The sequence below is a fragment of the Mirounga angustirostris genome, unplaced genomic scaffold (genome assembly GCF_029215605.1).
Source record: "Mirounga angustirostris isolate CCGP_5_RB_7025 unplaced genomic scaffold, mMirAng1.0.hap1 SCAF_1, whole genome shotgun sequence".
Taxonomy (NCBI): domain Eukaryota; kingdom Metazoa; phylum Chordata; class Mammalia; order Carnivora; family Phocidae; genus Mirounga; species Mirounga angustirostris.
The window spans coordinates 128849231-128861795 of NW_026991709.1; the positions used below are offsets into that span (position 1 = coordinate 128849231).

General features: G+C 42.6%; 1 protein-coding gene across 5 annotated transcripts in view; it reads right to left on the bottom strand.

Moving 5' to 3' along the window:
* Positions 1–11535, bottom strand: part of COL6A6 (collagen type VI alpha 6 chain) — a 136959-nt gene extending 125424 nt beyond the window's left edge. For all 5 annotated transcript variants that reach the window (XR_010410559.1, XM_064588002.1, XM_064588005.1 and 2 more), the window contains exon 1: positions 11343–11535. The gene's annotated coding sequence lies outside the window, so the exon portion shown is untranslated. The remainder of the gene's footprint in view (positions 1–11342) is intronic.
* Positions 11536–12565: the final 1030 nt, after the last annotated feature.

Genomic DNA, 12565 nt, shown 5'->3' on the forward strand with positions numbered 1-12565 from the left:
ATCCCCAGGGGGTTCATGTGCACAGCAAAGTTTGAGAAGTCCTGCCCCTGCCCATCTGACCCAGCCACTTTTTGCCCTGTACCCTTGCTCCTGTCAGTCCTCATCCTCCATGACTTTGTTGCAATACTACTTGCTCAGGGAGGTCCTCTCCTGTCATAAATTAGATCTCCTATGCGATTTTTCTCTCATGGCATCTTTTTATTTTTCTTCCTAGCATGTCATCTCAAATCCGTGAATAAACGTTCATTTGAGTGTTTATCTCATTAATGTCTGGCCCCTCACTAGACTAGAAACCTCGGGGAGGGAGGTGTGAAGCCTGGCTCCAGGACAGGAGAAAGGGCTCTGAAAGGTACAAAGCACATTGAGTGCTGCTTCCAAGAAGGAATAATGAAAAGAGGAAAGGTAATGTTGGAAGTAGCTTGATGGGAAAGAACAGAACCGATTACCATGCAGACCAGGGAGGGTGCAACCTAGAAGGTCCTGAGTGATGAGCAGCTAGCAGATTTAATTTCCTCTTTTTGTATTCCAAGGTTAAATATTAGTATTCAAGCACACAGAAATACTCAAGTACTTTGGTAAACCTCTGTAGACCAAGGATCCAATTTTACCAGATGTTCATAAATGAAATATCCATATATATGTATCAGGAATTTAATTAGAAAGGCAGCAGTCCAAGGATGTGATCATTGCTTGAGAAAGTTACATTTCGGGCAGCTTTTCCCTTCCGAGAGTACCGAGGAAACTCTTAATTGCCTTCTATTCTTTTTTTCCCTATTAATCACAGTTGCCTCAACTGATTTTTTTTTTTTCAAAATGCCCTTGGGGAGTGAAAATTTTTGAATGGCTAACTTTTATATGGAGATTATGCACACCAGCTGCTCTCCTCTAAAGCTGTAGTGTCTTTCAAAACAGAACACAAATCAGATGGCTTAGGATGACCAACTTCAGGCCCTAGGCATAACATTCACTAATAGTGGGATAAGATCAGTGGTTTTTCTGGAGAAGTAAACAAGCTCAAAGGAGGAAAGAAGAAATGTCACAAACTCAGGTTGCCCCCAAAGAGCCTCAGAGGTGATTAGAACATTGCTGGCTACAACTGGTGGGTGTCTGCCTAAACAGACGAATTATCCATTACAGATATTTGAAGTACATTTTGGTAATCCCTCCCTCCCCAAATAAAAGAGCATGGTGTTTGGAAGGGGCTCCAGGGCAAGAGGGAAAATAGCCTGAATGAAGTGTGTGGAGACGTGGTTTCTAGTTCAAGTTGAGAAACCTTAGGCCAGTCCTTTAACTTAACCTCTCAGAGACTCATTTTGCTCATCTGTAAGATAAGGTGGTTTTAGCATACTTAACTATCCATTAATTTATTTATAGGCACTGTGTTAGGTAGCAGGTAGGCAATGAAAAGTAAAACCAGACATAGTCTTTGTTGTCATAGATCTTACAGTCCATTGAGGGACTGAGTTATTTTTGAAAGAATTATATCAAGTGTAAAATTACAACTATGTTACACACTATAAAGAAGAGATTTCTCTAAAAGACTCTGTAGCCAAACCATCAGTAAGTCTGGTCAACAGTACCTTTGAAATACATTCTAGATCTAATCACTTCTCACCACCCCCTACCATACCCATGCCTCCTTTGCTTCTTGCCCAGATTCTTATTCTAATAGACCTCCATGCTTTGACTCTTGACTTTCTTAATGTATTATTCTTCACACAGCAGTGAGAGTGATCTTTGAAGACCATACACGAGGTCAATATCTCCCTGTTCAAAATTTCCAGTGACTTTCCATCTGGCTTAGATTAAACTCCAATACCATATATGTGTGGCCCATGGGCTCGACATGATATTGGCCAATGGCCCACGATCTCCAATCTCATCCTCTTCACTGTTCTTCTTGTTCCCTCCACTCCAGCCACACCCGTCTCCTTGCTTTTCTTGAGCATGCCGAAGTTGTCTCTGCTAGGAAATATCCTTTCCTTTCCCCCCAGGCAGCCTCATTTTACTCCTGTGTTCACTCAGGTCTCTGCCCAAATGTCACATCCTTAGAGAGGCCTCCCAACCACCCCATCAAAAACAACCTTTCACTTCCTTAGAGTCAGTCACTGACCCCTTAAATAACTCTGTTTTTTATTGGCATTTAATACCACCTGGAAGTTATTTGTGGACTTCTTCATTGCTTCTATCTTCCCTGGAGGAGGGGGCTTGTCCATCTTGTTTTCCAAAACCTAAAATAAGGCTTATACATGAAAAGGTACTTAATGTATTTGTTGAAATATTATATACTGTGATGACATATAATAGGGAGAATTGATAACTCAAGCAAGGCTTCCTTGAGGGACTGCTGTTTAAGCTAGCGTCTAGAGGAAGGTGAGAATGAACCTGCCTAAGAGGGGTGTGATGTTCCAGAAGAGAGGAAAGCTCGTGTAAAGGTCCTGTAGTAGGAAGGAGAACACAGTGGTCAAGGAACCAAAGGAAGTCCAGTATGAATAGAGTGCAGAGCAAAGCATGACACTTGACGAGGCTGGAAAAGAAGTGGCCAATGCATGGCTTTGCAGGATCTATCAATGATTTCTATCTTTATCTCAAGAACAGTGAGAAATCATTAAAGGCTTTTTAATTGTGGGAAAGGGTAGGGGAGGAACCAAACAGTTTACCAAAAAAAATAGCTGAAATGATTTAAGACCCATTTTTGCCCTGAAATTCTAGGATTCTATGAAAAGTCAATAAGCAAAATGAGAATGGACTTTTGCAAATGTTAACCAAAGTCAGTTCCAGTGACAGAGATTCAAGCTACTGAGTTTTGTAGCTACTCAAACATTATCTCTTTGGGATTTTATGTTCATGCTGAATTCAGCACTCTCCCTTTCTTCCCTCCCCTAAAAAAAAAAAAATAGAGTCAAAATTTCCATTTACCAATGAAAAATGACTTCTGAACTATTATTCTAATCATGCAGGGATCTAAGTTGAGCATCAGCATTGGAAGCTTCTAGGCTTTTGAAACACACATTTTTTAGCTTACCCCACCAAACAGACAGGTAGGAGTGTCAAGGCCTGGGTTACCACATCCTAAATTCAGATCCTCCACTGGTCAGCAATTGATGCACCTTGAAACCTCAGACTCTCATCTGCAGGAGGGGGATGATGATGATATTTTCCTCACTGAATTGTTGTGAGGATCAAATGTGATGATGTAGATAAGGTGCTTAATAAGTGCTGAGGTAGTTGATGTAACCCCCTTGATTGGAGTATTCAAAGATCCAGTGGGCGAAGAAACCTGTAACTAACCGTCTCCATCTACCTGGACTGGTTCTAGCCCAGCCACCTCTTGCTTACTGGCTGAAGCCAGTGACATAGCTACAGCTCCAAATGCAGGACACACGTCTCCTTTCTCAGTGGAGAGTTGGGCAGATATGCAATGTATCAAATCACAACCTCTCTTTCAGTGTCCAATGCACTACCCAACTCAATAACTTTTATAGCTGCTGACTGAGATGACAATGGAATTGCGACTTTCTCCATGAAGAAAGTGAAAGAACTGATGGGGCACTGAGACATAAATGAACAGATAAATGAAAACCTTCAAGCTTTGGGGAGAAAACAGACACCTACCTAAAGTATTTTGCATCTAGGGATACGTATTTATGGACTGATGAGGTGGGTCTCTAACAGACAACACCATCAACCATCAAATTACCTCTTCTTCTTAGTATAATGACTGTTAATTACAAAGGACTATGTGTGCCCAAATTGTTGGGATATGTAGAAACAAATGGGGTTTATAAATTGTATGTGTCAAAGAGGGACAGCTTTAAAAGTGGATTGCCATAGATTTAAGTAAGTGTGCCAAAGCAGTATTTTACCAAATGATACCTGAAAGTCTTTACATTGTAGAGATAGCTCTCTGAGGTGCTATTACTCTAATTTCCAACCCAATTGTGTATTTGACTCACTCCCCACTAATAAAATCGAAAAAGTTCTTTGCCTTAATCATCGACCAGTGCAAATCCATTAATTTTTTAGTACTTGCCTCTACCCAGTTAAATCGCTTATAAATGTGCATCAGGGTTTGTGAACATTTTCATGATGGGGCCCTGGAGGCCCAACGATTAGGTGCTTACTGTTTTTGTTTCAGGATGATGACAGTCATCATGGAAAAGGAGGGAAATCAAGGAGGAATTGCAGTTGGGAGTAGTTTTTTAAGGCAAAGTTCTTGGAAAAGCTCCTCCATTTGGAAACTGGTTTCATGGCACTAATCCAGGGAATGCAGATGTTGAAGCTCAAGGAGAAGGATTATTTGGAAGACACTAGTAAAGGAATTAGACGCCATTATATGTTATTGTATCAAGTTCATTTCCAAAAACACACTTCATGCATGGTTTGAAAGGACATCTGACAAGCAGGATTTTTTTTTTTAGCTAAATGACATTTCTTTTCTCTGGGTTCCACCCAAAGCCCTTACAGCAAAGCGCCCTTTTAGCTTATACCTCCTAGAATGTGGTCTTTACTGTCTCAAAACATCACAGGATCAAGTTCAGCATAGTACCTATCTTGCTGAATCCAAAGGAACTATTATTTACTGAGTGCCAACTATGTGTCAAGAACCCAAAATCCATAAGCTCAGCAAGTGTCCCTAGTCATCCTGTGCTTGGATAGGGTTTTTACTTTAGATGAGGAAATTAAAGTTCAGAGAATTTATGTGACTTGCCCATGGTCATGAGCTAGTAAGAAACCTAATCTCAGCTCATTTATTCATACAACAGATATAGCTACTAAGTGGCTAGCCCTGAAGATAGCCTAGTGAACACTAAAGATGAAATAATCACAGGTTAATGGAAGAGCAATACGACTGGAAGTCTAGGGTACTGTGGGGACCCAGGGTAGGGTACCTTACCTAGAACAGAAGGTCCAGTAACATTTTCTCAAGGAATGGACATATTAGCTGAGCCTTAAAGGGAGAAAAGGAGTTAGACAGCTTCAGAGTCTGGAGAACACTGTTCTAGGAATTCTAGGAATTCTAGAGGGAATTCCAAATGCAAATAGTGGGAGGTGGGAGAGAGCAAGGGTTTTTTTTTTTTGTCTTTTGTTTTTTTTTGTTTTTTTTTGTTTTTAAACTGGAGGATTGGGAGTGGTGGCAAAGAAATAGAAAGGCATGAGGAAGGAGAGGTAGATAAAGTTGGATGGTGGGAGAATTCTCAACCACAGTAAGGAGTTTGGATTATATCCAAAGGCACTGGAAAAAGCAGAGGAAAATAAAGGTTTTTGGAAGCTCACCAAGGCTGAAATATGGAGAATGCTAGAAGAGGAACAAGACTAGAGGCAGGGAGGTGGACTAGAAGGCAGCTGTTTTTTGGGTGAAAGAAAGGATGGTGTTTGGGAACTAGGAGCACAGATATAGGGAGATTATTAGGAAATTAAATCGTTAGGACTTGGGGACTGATGAGATGGGATTGTTGATGAGGGCTGAGAGAAGGACAGGACTTCAAGACTACCACAGAGTCTTCTGGTGGGGCCATTGGGTTGTGCCATATGTAGGAAGAGGGGAAGGTGTGTGGGGAAGATAGTAAATGCCATTTGGCACTTGTTGGGTTTGTAGTGGAAGATGTTCAAGTGCCTTGTGGGCAGTGAGATATCTGGGTCTAGAGTTCTGAAGAGACGTCTGGCTTGGGGGGGATGGGTTAGGAAGTACCTGGTAAATTTGATGGGTAATTTTATGTGTCAACCTGACTGAGCTAAGGGAAGGGATGGTAGACATTATTTTTGGGTGTGCCTTTGAGTTATTTCCAGAAGAGATTAGTATTTGAATCGATAAAATGAGTAAAGAAGAGCATTTTCACCGAAGCAAGTGAGCATCATTCAATCCACTGACGGTCTGAATAGAACAAAAAGGCAGAGGAAGGCAAATTTGCTCTTTTTGCTTGAGTTGGAACATCCATTTACTACTGCCCTCAGACGTTGGCACTCCTGGCTCTCAGGCCTTCAGAGTTGGACTGAATTACACCATCGGCATTCCTTGTTCTCTGGTTTGCAAATGGCAGATCACTGGACTTCTCAACTTCCATAATTGTGTGAGATAATTCCTATAATAAATCTCCTCTTATATATTTCTTTTTTTAAAGATTTTATTTATTTATTTGACACAGCGAGAGAGAGCACAAGCAGGGGGAGTGGCAGGCAGAAGGAGAAGCAGACTCCCTGCTGAGCAGGGAGCCTGATGTGGGACTCGATCCCAGCACCCTGGGATCAAGACCTGAGCCAAAGGCAGACGCTTAGCCAACTGAGCCACCCAGGCGCCCTCCTCTTATATATTTCTGTATATCTAACTATTGGTCCTGTTTCTCTGAAGAACTCTGACTAACATAGTAAGCAAATGGTGAACAAACCTGAGGGAGAGATTGAAACACCCAACGAAAATATAGAGAGGCCATGAATAAATAAATAAAATCTTAAAAAAAAAAAAAAAAGAAAACATGGGTGCCTGGGTGGCTCAGATGGTTGAGCGTCTGCCTTCGGCTCAGGTCATGATCTCAGGGTCCTGGGATCGAGTCCCGCATCGGGCTCCCTGCTCCTTGGGAGCCTGCTTCTCCCTCTGCCTCTCTCTCTGTCTCTAATGAATAAATAAATAAAATCTTAAAAAAAAAAAAAAAAGGAAATATAGAGAGGCCAATTCCATCTTTACAGAGCATGTGTTTGAGCTGCTTCTCATAATCAGCAGAATATGCTCTTTCTCTAATGACGGGGTCACCTGAGTCCTTACTAATATCTCCCTCCATGTCCCCCCCAACATAGCCCTCAAAGGGCTGATGGGAATTCAGGACTAGGTCACGCCAGCAAACTAACTTCTCCAGACACAAGTCAAACAGCACTGTCTAGGGACAAAATTCTGTTCTTTAGTGTGAAAAGCAAGAATTTCATTCTTGATTCAATTTTTAGCTAGACGGAATCTACAGTATACTTATACATAAACCACTGCATTTACTGAAATAGCTCACATGCTTATGGTAGGTTGGGTTCCCCCCAAAGCTGATTCTGGACTAGAATTTGTGCAATTACTTTATTTAGGAAGTGATCTCTGGAAGCCCTTGTAGAGGAGCAGGGGAGTGAGACAGAAAAGGGAAGGAAGCCAATGTAGAATTGTTAGTGGACAGATCGGTTGCCATTTTGGGCAGCTGGAGCTCATTGCCTTGGGGGCACGTCTGGAAGAATGTATAGATCATACTTCAAGGGTTGCCTCTCCCAAGGTGTGAGAAAGCTTGGATATTCACCAACTTTCATGTGTCACTGAGTGAGGGGTTGCTCTCAGGGGTGTTAACGCGAGGCCCTTCTGGCCTACTCCACATGAGTCAGTCATGCTCCCAAGGCCAGAGAAAGCCCACAGGCCTTCACAGGTGCTTGAAGTAAGAAGCCTACAGTGTGTACCAAAACAGTGGAAGCAGAAGGAATGTGGGGAGGGCTCTGATGTCATCTGCTAGCCAGCAGAGAAAAGCCTGGACATGAGGGAAATCTGCTACAATGTGTAACATCATCTTCTTAGTATTATAGATATTACAACCATCCCAGACAAGTGTGGAAGTAAATGTGAGTAAAGAGTTAATTACACATGCTGGCTATGGTGAGGTAGGGTACCAAAAGATGGCATGTGGATCATTTGACACACTGTGGGATTATTTTCCACCAAACAGTAATAGCCAAATGTGACTATGACTTGCTCATGATGTTCAAAGTTCTATTGTATTTGGACTCATGTAATGGAGACTTCTAGTCAGAATTTCTTGCCAAACATTAATCAACTTGTTTTTAAAGAACTCAGTAAGTGATTAGCTTATGGTTTTTTAAGCCAACACAAAAGGCTTTGCCAACTAAGTCTGGCAAGATCATTCCCCTCTAAAGTCTAGGATACAGTACTTAGAGCATTACAAAAACATTTTAGAGTCAAATCGATACCCAATCCTTAATTGTAAATGGATGGAGAATGGTTAAATGTGTATTTATTATGCCTTTGTGGCTCGAGGGGAATGTTGAGGTTTCCATTCATAACACCAAGTTAGTTTGTACGCTGTATCTTTCTTCCCACCCCTCTACTGCGTGAGTATTTGGGGGAAAACTTTCTATTCATAGCAAAATTAAACCAGTAAATCTCCTTGGACTTGCTATTTGGAAACATAAAAAGTATTACTTTTTAGGTTTATCTCAGTCCATGAAGATAACTCATAAAAGTAAGATTTATAGTCCGCTGTTTTTGCTTTAGAAAACTGAAGGTCAGAAGCTGAGACACAAGCAGAGATCATACTGCCTCCTTCATCTTGCCTGAGGTTTCTCATGTTAGTGGATTTTCTAAGTGCAACTGCTCCAGATTTACATGAGAAGCATCCTTCAGCCAGACTTCTGAAATTTTAGGTCATTCACTCATCGCATAGTTATTGAGTACATACTAGTGCCAGGTACTATGGAAGCGTTAGGGATATGAGAGACACAAGAGCTCTTTTCTTCTGCACATGGTTTATGTTAGCCAAACAGTATCCATTTTTATCGATGTAATCCCTTCCAAATTCCCCTGCCAGGGCCTTGGGGTCACCCCAGGAAAAAACAAGTTTGGAAGGAGAGTGAGGAATCAAGACAGGGAGTGAGACCAAGTCTCTAACTATTCTTTCTTCCTTAAACATGTTGGCCTTCAACTAGTTGCTGTTTTGTAAATGATCCTTTATGACTTTTTAACTCTCCATTCCCTTGAGGAACTTCAGGTTGACTGAGGGTCTTTATTTTAAAATTCTGAAAATGTCATACCTTCCTGCTGAAAGCAGCAAGATGCTTTTGTTATCCCAGAATCATTATCCAAAGAAACGAAGACACTGAGTGTGCTTCTCCCAGCCTTCTACCTACAGGAACGATTCGACTGCTCTAGAAAAAGTTTCCCAAAATTGTAAAGCATAAGATATGAAGAAATACATAGTGAAGTCAGGATAGGCACACCTCCTCTAGGACAGCGTCACGCCCAAGTGATGGGTCTTTCCTTAAATGATCTCTGCAAACTGGAAGGCTTCCAGGGGAAAAGGGAGATTACGATGTTTGGTGAGTTAGGCATTTCTGTTAATCATGTGTTATACTCCATGGAAACAAGGTATTTCAGGGAGGTCAAAACATGGAATAAAATTGGGCTCAACATTAACTGAATTATTGGGAACACTTTTATTTGCTCTGAACCATAAGTGTTAACCATCACCATCACTGCCACCTCCATTTAGTGAGGACTCACGCCTGGCATTATCTAACCAGATTATCTAACTAATCTAAGGATCTTTTTTCCTTACACAAGCCTGTGAGGTAGGTAGGGATCACCGCTCTGCATGACAGGTGCAAGAAGCCTCAGGGGGGTTAAATGATTGTCCCAGCTAGTCTATAACTTGAACCTAGACCTGTTTCAGAGCAAAGCTAAACCACTTCCTACTTTAAATAACAAGGACAACAACAAAAAGGTCAGCAAGGAAGGGGAAAAAAAAGATACTGGCTAACATTTGATCACCCTGGAAAAAGTCTTATATTCATCATGCTCATTAAATTGGAAGTACAGGAAATCGAATCTTCATACCTATTTCTTGGGACTGTGGAAGTGACCAATCTCTGGTCATAAAAACATCCTCATTAGTCTGGACTACTTTTATTTATTTACGGATGGTATAGGTGGCAATCACATATTTTTCAGAAATAGGGAAGATTTTTTCAGTCATGTTTAAGACTGTTTTATGAGTGGGATGATGCATACTGTGTACATATAGATGAGTAAATAACACCAACTTTTATTCACAATTCTTGTAATGTGAATTTCATTTGGTGACTTAATTAGCTGCTCTTAACACTGTCTATGTAAATAAGTAAATCTTTTCTTTATAAACATTCCAACGATTCAAACTTTTCTGCAATTCAAACTATCTGAATGGAATAGGAAAATGGAAAATTGCAAGTATATAATATTTAACAACGGTCTTTTTAAAGAATTGTTTCACAAGAAGATTTAGTAAAATCAGAAGGCTTTTTTTTAAAATTTAAAAAAAGAAAGCTGAAGATTGTTCCTCAATGGGTGTTTCACATAAAGTCTTTTATGTAAATCATAAAGTTTTATTTCACACGGCACAAGGTCTAAAATCACATGGACGTCTGAGGAACAGAAAAGCTTTCTTTTCAGATTATCCTGGGCACTTCTACTATTTTGGAATAAAATGAGGAAGGAGGAAGGAAATTTTTGACAACTTTTATCAGGAAAAAAACTCGTAAGGCCAAGTGCTTTAAAACACTTCATTTTGACTCTTCGGGATTTTTATGTAGGTGATCTCATCAATGGGGACACTAAATAGTAAGTTTACATTGTAACTTCAAAATGGCATACTTGAACATTTCCTATTAAAATACTACTCATCAAATAGATCCTTTCTTTAAAAAGAAATGTGACTGCTGATTCTGTAACTATGGAAATTCTTGACATAAGACTTCCAATATTCTTGTATCTCAAGTCTTCATGATTTCCACCAACATCTCAGATATTCCTATTCAGCATCACCACCCCTCACTCCTACCAAAACTTTTTCTCCCACTGGCAAAGATCACTTTTAAATATCTCCATAGAGTAGACCTCTGAAAAGAGAAATGAGAAGTCTTTTATCAAGAAAGAAAACAAGAGAAATCACTTTCTTGTTCCAGTGTTTTTCCCTCTTCCCTCCTGCCTCCTCCCTTCATCAAAACTATTTGCACATTTGATACTGAGCCAGGTCGCTGGGGTACCACTCTTTGCAAGATGTTACTGGACATTCATAAATGGGTGCTTTTTTTTTTTTTCCTGCGTTCTCTCCCCTCCTCAGACGATAATAAAAACCCAACCATCTTGAATAAATTTGGGTGAGGTCCAGAAGCCAAGGTACAGCCTGGGTCTGTAAAGACATAGGAGTGACTTTTCTGGCCCCTGGCTGGTTAACCTCATTCATCCTTTCCATAGTCCTAGATGCCTGCCACAGGCCAGGCCTTCCCTAGGCTCGGGGACAGTGTTGGGTGAGGCAACTTTCAGCCTTCAAGGCACATGAGTATGCAGTGGGGAAAAGAGAGCCCGGAGCAGAGAGTGACAACAGAATGTGCTGTATGTTCGCCAAGAGAGGGATGCAGAAGACTGAAAGACGGGGTGAGAAGGGCTAACCGCCCCGAGGAGGTGAAAAAAAAAAACGGAAGGAGGCGATTTTGAGTTTCTGAAATTCACTTCTTTCCTTCACCGCAGCCTTCACGCAGTGCCCCCGCCTCCATCTGGCCCGTCCCTCCCATGCAATTACTGACCACTTGCAAACGGCTTCAGGACTTACCTCGGGGAAACTTCCACGCGGCCCTCAGCCCTGCGCTTGCCAAGCCCTGCGTGGGTTTCCTCCCGGCGCGCCCTGAGCGCACCGCCGGGAGCGCCCCGCCGAGTGCCGCCGACCGCGGGGAGACGGTGGGGACCTCGGGTGGAGACCTTGGGAACCGGGGAAGGAACTGGAGGCGCCGCGGGCAGCCTCTCGCCTCCCGGTGTGCCGCAGCTCCCGCGCCCTCCTTGCAGCTATATAAACCCTTCTCCCCGCCCCGGCCCGACCCTTCCCCGCCCCGGCGGCCCCGGGCCCAGCGCACGTCTCTAGGGAGGGGGGCGGGTGACGGAAGCGAGAGTTGGGGGCTTAGGGGGCTGTAACTGCCCCACACACTTCTCCCCTGCGGGGAACCTCGACCCTCAGCTCCAAACCCTGGAAGGATACTGAGGGCGGGGAAATTGGGGCGTTCACCGCGCGCGCCTTCTCTGCACCCAGCGGACCCGCAGGGCGCGGGATCCAAGGGGCACGAAAGATGGCAGCTCTGCTCCTACTGCTGGAACTGTCGCTGGGCGACTTTGTCCCTGTCCTGGGGCCTTCTTGAAGAAAGCAGGGGCTAGCTAGCAAGGGAGTCCCAGAGTCTTTGGGTGGTGGGAATTTCCTCTTGCCACTCCAAAGAATGGAGACCAGCCACTGTGCGCCCCACGTTTGAGGTCAAGCGCCTTCGGAGGCCCCAATCAGAATTTAGGGTCTCGAGAATATCCTTGACTCTTTTCGTCTACTGACTTTTTATCGCTTGCTGTCCATTCATTTATTTATCCATTTATTCGTTCCTCAAATATTTGAGCACCTAGTTTGTGCCACTGTTAGGTTTTTGGGATACAAAACCAACTCTGGTTTTTAGCTGCCCGTCTCAGTGGGGGTCAGGCGTGGCAACAGGGAATGGGGATGGGGTAAACGCTGCCATGGGAACACGCAAGAAGGGATCCTAACTCAACCTTGGAAGGCCAAAGGAAGATTCTCTGAGTGAATTAAGCCCAGACTGAAATGTAAAGAGGGAGCGAGGTATAAAAGCAGGGAAAAGAGGGTCCGACACAAATGGATCAGCAGCTGCAAAGGCTGGGAAGAGAGGGAAGCACTGCTCCTCTTCAGGGGAACCAAGAGTGTTTGTTTGTTTGTTTGTTTGTTTTTTAAATTTGCTGTTTACTGTCATCCTAAGTAAAAAAAAAAATTAAATTTAAAGAATGGTA